The 6,000-nt window shown below is 47.8% G+C and overlaps 1 protein-coding gene across 1 annotated transcript in view; it reads left to right on the top strand.

Annotated features, from left to right (window-relative positions):
• The window catches only part of ttc28 (tetratricopeptide repeat domain 28), a 290,826-nt gene that overhangs the window by 95,546 nt on the left and 189,280 nt on the right, over nt 1-6,000 (top strand). The window lies entirely within an intron of this gene.

The raw sequence follows: 6,000 nt of genomic DNA, 5'->3' as shown, positions 1-6,000 counted from the left end.
CCCCCCCCCCCCCCCGGGTTTTAGGATTTGAGAGCAGCTAAGTGAAAGGTGAAGCGGGGGAACAGACCCCCCCCCCCCCCCCCCCCCCCCCCCCCCCCCCCCCCCCCCCCTCCTCACTCAGATATCAGCCGCAGGTCCTCCTGTTTATCTTTCTCTCCTCTGTCTCGCCCCCCCTCCCCCCCCACTCTCCATTTCTCCAATGTCCAGGACCTGCCATCTTTAGCAGGACATTTTGACACTAATTACATCACCCACTCATTACAAGGGTCAAAGGTCGCACACAAGACAAGTGCAGGGTGGGAGGGGAACTGAGAGTGGGCGGGAGGCATCAGGTCTGTCCTAGTGTGACATCTGCCTCCTGGAATTAAAATGCCATTATGCGTGAGCGACCCAGGGTGCGATCGGGTTGATAGGTTTTTAGATGTGGTTAAAGAAAAAAAAAAAAAACACTAGTATGAGAAAGGAGAGGTCGACTGGCAGCTTGCTTTTTCTTTTGAACCCACCTCCCCATTTCAATTTTCTTTTACTTGTTGCCAAAACCACCTCTGTTACTGTCATCTGGGTTCCACACACACACACACACACACACAGTCACACACAGGCACACACAGTATGCCCAGCCCAAGCGCACTGGCACCGACTTTTATTTTTTGAGGATTCAATTGGCACGGACAAGAAAAGGATGTGAGCTTAACCAGTTCAATCATGGAAAATTACAGCCTGAGAGAGAGAGAGAGAGAGAGAGGGGCCGCCATCTTGATTTCCTGTGCGTCTGTGATTGGGAAAGCAGACCTTGTGTGGCTGGGCTGGGACTGGGGTGGGGGTTGGGGTGAGGGTGTGGGTGAGGGTGGGGATGGGGGTAGTGTTAGTGGTGGGGGGGGGGGCGGTTTGAAATTGCGTTGGTGTTCTGAGGCCTACCGATGGGTCTACTTCGGGGCCCAGCTTGTGACTCAGTGAACGCCCTGTCCAATGAGAGCAGTGTCCGTCCCTCACCTGAGACCCCTCTCACACAGTAAGTTCAAATGTACTCTATCAGTGTGAAATGTACTCTGTCAGAGTTAATTTAACACTGAACATTTTACTGCATGGGATTCTCCCCCCACCCCTTCCCAGTCCCGCCCTGGTGCTCAGTCTCTCAGGGCAGACAATACATGGGGCATTTTTCTCCAACTAACATTATTTGAGAAAATAAATGCATACAGATTAGAAACCCTGTACGAAGGCCTGAGCAGGCAGAGTGTAATTTATGGTGGTGCGGGGATGCAGAACACCAGGACCTTTCTGTTTGAATAAGAGTGCATTACAGTGCTCCAGTATTATACCGGCACTTATAAATAAAGGATTAAAGTTGGCAAAAAAAAAAAAAAGTGGGGGTGGCCATAAAACAAGGGTGGAAGAAAACGTTTTAAAAACTTGGGTTTGTAAATAATGATGGTGCACAACTTAACAAAATAAAACTTTAATTCATAAAACTGCAGTGCTTTGTATCTTAATAAAACATTAATGTACTATTATAGTCCTGCCAACCTTTTTTCCCCCCTGCAAACAAATGGCTTTAATGGTAAACTGAAGAGAGAGAAATGCCTCTGACCTTTGAATACTTCAGTTCCGGACAGCAGTGGACAGCTACCTTAACGAGGCTCTCTGCATTCAGAATTCTTAGGGAGACGCCTTTTTTTTTTTTTTGACCAGGACCATCAAAGTTAAGCCACTCATCTCATGCATAGAATCTTTTCTATGGTTAAGTGCAGCAGTGCATTTTCAGTAATGCAGTTTTTTCACATTCGATCAGCTCAGTGCAGAGAGAGCGGGTGGACGGTGGACAGGCGGTGATATGCAGTAGCGGGGCATAAATACAGTGACTCCCCCTGTGGGAGGACATCAGTACTCCAGGCGGTAGACGAGGTTGGCGGTGTAGCGCGGGGGCGCTGTGCTTATAGCTTCGCTGTTGTGCTTTTTTGTGTCGTTACTGTTAGCCCAGCCATTCATCTGCTCTGACATTTTGTTTCGGGGAAAGTCACGAGCAACAGCCGCAGACGGCAGGTGTGTTCCTGGTGAAGATGTGTTTACTGGGGTCTGATGTAAGGAATGAAGCGGCATCATTGGGTTACACACAGCCGTTGAGAGGACTGGAGCAGGAAAGCAGGGACTGCAGCGGTGCAGCCCAGCCGTGAGCAGGCAGGATTATGTATTCTGCGTGTGCGAGGAGCTCTCGCATGTCAGGGGCTGAATTTGTAGCGGAGGTTGTGGTAGCGCACGCACGTGCTGCGCGACAGGCCTCATTCCCTAAAAGGGTTAGCCTCGCCGCGCTTTGATAGAAGCCACAGGGGAGCTCTCGTCAGGACTCCTGATTGGCTCGTTTGACCTCGGTGCGGTACGACGTGTCGGTCTCCGCTCGGGGATTCGCGGTCGCTCGCGTCACCAGAAGCGAAACCGCGGAGGGGCGAGCGCTCCGACAGGTAGGAATCGGATCCAGGTTATGGTCCGCCGAGCTGGCAAAGAGCCCAAGGGGATGTCCCGTGGTTCCCGTGGCGACCCCAGCTTGAGTGGCATCTATGACAGGAGGAGGGCACCGGCGAGATGGCGACATAGTGGCGGTAACCCTGACAGCCCCAGACCCGGGGAAACCGTGTCGTTTAAAAGCCGGAGGTGAAGCACGTTATGCACCAACCTGACGAAGAGCCAAATCCTTAAGGCGTCTAAATTCAGTTTGTCTTTTGGAAGCTTTGATAGCTTGCGAGCGCTATCGTTTCTTAAAGCAATTACAGGTAGCCAGTGACTGTGAGCAAACATGCAGGCTCTAATCTGTTTGCACTGAGATTGAGATTTGCTGCACAATGCTGCAGACCATGAACAGAGTAGAAATATCTGAAATGCTTCAACGTTTTTTTATGCTGGTAAATTTATTTTATTGTATTTATTCATTTATTTAGTTTTTAAGAACATTATGAAGTCAACCATCCGTTTGTAGTTGTTCCACTTTTTTCAGATAATGGGACAGCAGAGGGTGCCTATGTGGGGAAATCGAACCCCAGGCCCTGTAGCTGGACTTGAGCGTAGGGTTCAGATTCAGCCGTCCTCTGGGCCGTGCCATGCTGACTCCCACACGTTGCTAAATTTGAAAAACAGTCCCTGAGAATTTTCACTTAAAATGTGTGACTAACCCAAACATACAGTCATGCGAAGGAAGAGCTGTGTTCTGGATGCTGGTAAAAGTAGACAGTCGTCTGCAGGAATTTGAACTGGTGTCTAAAACGTTAATTTTATCAGGTAATAATAATTATAATAGTATAATAATTCGGTCCTGGGCTGGCGTAAAAGCAGACAGACAGACAGATGGGCATCCAGCTCAGTATCTGCACCTGAGAGCAAACTTCTGACTGGAAGCTAAAGCTTCCTCCTCCACTCTTTCAGAGAGCTATCACTAACCAACACCCCCGCCCCCCCCCCCCCCCACCTGTGTCCCGACTCAGCATCCTGGCAGCATTCTCAGTGGACGGAGCGGGCGGGGTTCGGGGAGGAGGTCAGACGAGACGAGCGAACTGTAAATAAAGACTGTCACCGCCATTTGTGGGAATCGCATGCTCATCAGGATCGAGGCGCGTCAGCGAATATACAAGGGAAGGCGCAAAGTCATGGGGTTGTGGGGGTGGGGGGGGGGGGGGGGGGGGGTTGCGGGGGGGGGTGTAGTCAGGGTAGTGCCGCTGGTAAAAAGAGGACCGGCCATGCTGGCGTGTGGCACGTGGGCCTCAGTTAACATCTGTGCTCCCAGTGACAGGGACCCACAATGCACTTCATTTATATCAATTGGACCGGATGATTTGGCGCTAAGTGACGGTCGGCTGCTTCTGTCTGCGTGGCCATATGCTTCCCCTCTTGTCTTCTGCATGACTTCCTGACCCTGCCCCCATCCTCAGGCCCCGTGTGACAATTACGGCTCAGCTGATTGGCCGGGACGCATATTTGGAATTTGTCTAAATAGAAGTAATAAGAGTGAGCGGCTGTGGTTCACTCAACATTTGACCTTAGATCTGACTAGCGATTAAAGGCCATAAATACTTATTTCTCTTCAGAAACACAGTTCAGTGATCACTGAAACTAGCATGCCAAACTCAGTTTGTGAAGAAAAAGTGTAAGTGATTGCTTTTACTTCTACGGTCTCCCATACATCAGAAGAAGACGTCTGAATGACGAAAGTAAGACACACTCTCACATTTAACAATAACCTGTCAAAAGTCGTAGGTTTATAGGCCTAGAGCTGTACAGATCTTAAGATTCTGCAAAGCCTGCTTCACACGTTACGAGACTCCTACAGGATTCTTTTAGATATTTTTTTATTGTGGCCCTCCTCCGATGTGCTGATGTCAGACAAATACAGTGCACCTATTGGCTGTTGGCGGTGTATTATAAATTGCGTCGTTGGCCGTCACAAATCTTTTGAGCCAAGTCTAAAAACTTGCAATAATGTGAAACATGTTTGATGTTTGTATTTTTTAAGAGGCTGTCCATGCAATAAGCAAACAATTAGGAAATAATGTGTATTTATTTTAAATGTTCAACTTATTCTATTAAGTAAATTTTTAAATGACAAACAAGTGAAATTAGTTGAGATACTAAGTGAATGTAGCAATAGGTGTTTCTTTTGCAATTTACTTGTTTACATTTTCTTGCTGTGGGGTGAAACACATTGAACCTGCTTACTGCATGTGCACTAGGAGAAATCATACATAATTGATGTGTAATAACATATTTATTACCGTTCTTCTTTTTTAACCACATGAACAGGGCCTCAACCTTAATGTATGTATGGCGGAAAGTCATTGAATGATGAAAATGGAAGAAGGCCTTGGAAGAAGGCCCAATCTTCCATTTCTTCACAAGATTTATGTGCATTAATTTTTTGTGCCCCCCCCCCCCCAAAAAAAAAAAAGAAAAAGAAATTGCTTGTCTTATCGCGCTGTGATCGTATCCAGTGTGGTTCACAGTCCAACCTGTGAAGAAATGGTGCAAAATTTCAGGTGATTTTTACCTGGGAACTCAAACAGATGGTTTCCGTCACATCTAAACGTATTGGTTTAGTACAGTGGTAACCAACCCTGTTCCTGGAGATCTACCATCCTGTAGGTTTTCATTCTAACCCTAACAAAGCACACCTCATTCAGCAACTAGATAGCTTGTTGAGCTGCTAATTAGTAGAGTCAGGTGTACCAAATTAGGGTTGAAATGAAAACCTACAGGATGGTAGATCTCCAGGAACAGGGTTGGTTACCACACACCTAACAGGCGTGTTTGCAGTTGCTCAATTGCCCAGCAGGGGTCACTGCTTTTTGTTTTTTTACTAGAGCCAGCTGTGCTTTACATTGCAGGTCTGCTGGACACAGTAGGCACTAGAACAGTCTGGATTCAACACCATACCGTGGGGCTCATCTGTGCTCCAGAACAGTGGCTTAACAGGATGAGTAAACCACAGAAAGCCCATTTTTATAGACCAAATTTTATGGCTGCCAAATAAAATCTGTGGCGAAGGTGTACTCAGGTTGGACAATGTATGGCATTACTGCCTCCTCTGAGGGCGTCTGTCAACACTTTTCAAGCCTTTGAAATAGGAGCAGCTGATAATATCATGGTTGGTTGGGGGGGGGGAGGCAATTTGCCACAAAGAGGGAGAGAAGGAACTCTTCCAAATCTCCTAAGACCCTTAAACCCAGGTAAACAGTGAGGGGATCCATCTTGAAAGGCGGCGATGGGGGAAACAGAACCAACAAAACAGGTGTTGAGTTGCGCCCAGCTATGTCTGTGGAAGATCTGGTATTTTTGCACACCAGGATTATCCCCTTTGGGGCGGGGCGGGGGTGGGGGCAGGCATTTTGACACCTCTGTCTTACTGTTTGCACATTCCCAGAACTCCCCCCATGTCCCTCACAAGTTTCCCATGCAAAGCCCCCCCCACCCAAGTGATATAATACTGTGCCTATTAATTCTGAATTCTGTGGCTGTATG

The sequence above is a fragment of the Anguilla anguilla genome, chromosome 14 (assembly GCF_013347855.1).
Source record: "Anguilla anguilla isolate fAngAng1 chromosome 14, fAngAng1.pri, whole genome shotgun sequence".
NCBI lineage: Eukaryota > Metazoa > Chordata > Actinopteri > Anguilliformes > Anguillidae > Anguilla > Anguilla anguilla.
The sequence above is the reverse complement of the archived record's forward strand: the minus strand, read 5'-3'. Positions and strand labels throughout refer to the sequence as shown.